General features: G+C 45.1%; 1 protein-coding gene across 1 annotated transcript in view; it reads left to right on the top strand.

The window, feature by feature from the left end:
- Positions 1–2,164, top strand: part of FBXO16 (F-box protein 16) — a 68,539-nt gene that overhangs the window by 50,901 nt on the left and 15,474 nt on the right. The gene's annotated exons all lie outside the window — the stretch shown is intronic.

The following is a 2,164-nucleotide window of genomic DNA, read 5'->3' as shown; positions in this document are numbered from 1 at the left end:
GTTTCACCATGTCGGCCAGGCTGGTCTCAAACTCCTGATCTTGTGATCCACCCGCCTTGTCCTCCCAAAGTGTTGAGATTACAGGCGTGAGCCACCACGCCCAGCCAAGAAATTGCCGTCTCTAAGAGAAGGCTCCCCTGATCTGAATCCATTTAGGCCAAGCATGGACTGAGGCAGGAGGATCGCTTGAGGTCAGGGATTCAAGAGCAGCCTGGGCAACATGGTGAAACCCTGTCTCCACTAACAATAGAAAAATTAGCTGGGTGTGGTGGCGCATGCCTGTCGGGGTGCGGGGAGGCAGGAGGATGGCTTGAACCTGGGAGGCAGAGGTTATAGTAAGCCAAGATCATATCACTGCACTCCAGGCTGGGCAACAGAGTCAGTCTGTCTCAAAAAAAAAAAAAAAAAAGGGAAAATGCATTTAAAGTAACTTTAGAAAAAATGAATTAAGAACTTTTCCTTTCATAATTAAAAAACAGTGAACTGACTACCTAATAAAGCCAGCAGTTGCGACTAGGGAGCATTATCATGGCATAGCAGAGTTTCCCAAATTGTGGCTCCAAAGCCCCATGGATCTCTTTCAGCACATTGTGCAAGTCTTTGGCACAAAGTAGAAAGGAATAAGGGTGGAATTAAAAGTTCATATATAGTAGTAAGGATTTGGAAAAGAGATGAAGATACACACTCAAGGAAAATTAATGTCGGATGGATGTCAGCTGGGAGAGGAATAAGAACGCACTCATGAATAATCACTTTTATGGTTCTGCTTTAAAGCTCTGTTTCTGCTCAAATGTATTTTCAAGTGGTATGTTGCAAAAATAGAGAGGGAGGGAGAAATTAGCTTCTTTAAACAGGGACATCTGAATTCTGTGGGGCCAGTTTTGTAGGGCCGGATGAGGCTTATCATAGACATGTGTACTGATGCCCAGGGGAATGGGGGAGCTTAGAGCAAAGCAGTAAAATTGTCAGTGAAGCCATTAATTGAGAAAAATAACTTTATGAGGCTTAGCACGTGGGCCATGATGGTGTGCTTCTGATAGGCAAAGAGTCAAAGAGAAGTCTAAGGGAGAACGGGGAATTTGAAGGCCAATAAAAGTTGATGGTAATGCATGCTGACAAATTATCAGCACAGCCAAATATTTCCCCTGCTTCGAAAACAGGGAACCCAAAGCTAAGCCATGCCCCTGGGCTTTTGACATTAACCATCTGTCAAACACTAGCAGGGCTTGCTTAAGTGAAAGCATTCATTATAAATTAAAAAGTTAAAAAGTTGTGCTAATTAAGGCTGAAAGGAAACCCAGGGGACATTAAGCAGTGAGGGACAATTAGCCCTTCGTGAACGGGGCTCATGATTGTGCCTGTCTATTCTTGTGGTTTTTGTAAATATACTAATTATAATTGCTGTGTTTCATAGTTTTGATAAAAAGCATAAAGCATCATTAAATCCCCCCAAAAGTATGCTGCCATCTTTGACTCATGCGGGTGATGAGCTTCCTGGGAGAGCCTGGCTGTTTGAGCTACAGGGCGGGGTGTGGCTCAGGTCCCCTCTCCACAGGTGATAGTTTGCCCTCATCAGCTTCCTAAGTGATGCAAGATGACTGTGAAAATGAAGAAATATTGGATGTGAGGCAGAGAAGAGGAAATGGGTACCAAGGAAATCCAATCAGGGGAACAAAGGAAAGTGAGGGTAAAACTCTGGCCGTTGCAGCCATGGAGTGAATCTGCTACCCTAGACACAGCCAAGATGTGATTCCAGGGCAGAAAATCATGTTTTCATCTGATACATAAATGTCATCGGAAGGGGGTCTGGATCCAGACCCCAAGAGAGGGTTCTTGAATCTCATGTAAGTTCATAAAGTGAAAGCAAATTTATTAAGAAAGTAGAGAAATAGGTCGGGCATGGTGGCTCACGCCTGTAATCCCAACACTTTGGGAGGCTGAGGCGGGTGGATCACCTGAGGTTAGGAGTTCGAGAGCAACCTGGCCAACATGGTGAAACCCCATCTCTACTGAAAATATAAAAATTACTCTAGCATGGTGGTGGGTGTCTGTAGTCCCAGCTACTTGGGAGGCTAAGGCAGGAGAATGGCTTGAACCTGGGAGGCGGGGGTTGCAGTGAGCTGAGATTGTGCTACCGCACTCCAGCCTGGGCAACAAAGCAAAC

The sequence above is a fragment of the Cebus imitator genome, unplaced genomic scaffold, assembly GCF_001604975.1.
Source record: "Cebus imitator isolate Cc_AM_T3 unplaced genomic scaffold, Cebus_imitator-1.0 Scaffold125, whole genome shotgun sequence".
Classification (NCBI taxonomy): domain Eukaryota; kingdom Metazoa; phylum Chordata; class Mammalia; order Primates; family Cebidae; genus Cebus; species Cebus imitator.
The sequence above is the reverse complement of the archived record's forward strand: the minus strand, read 5'-3'. Positions and strand labels throughout refer to the sequence as shown.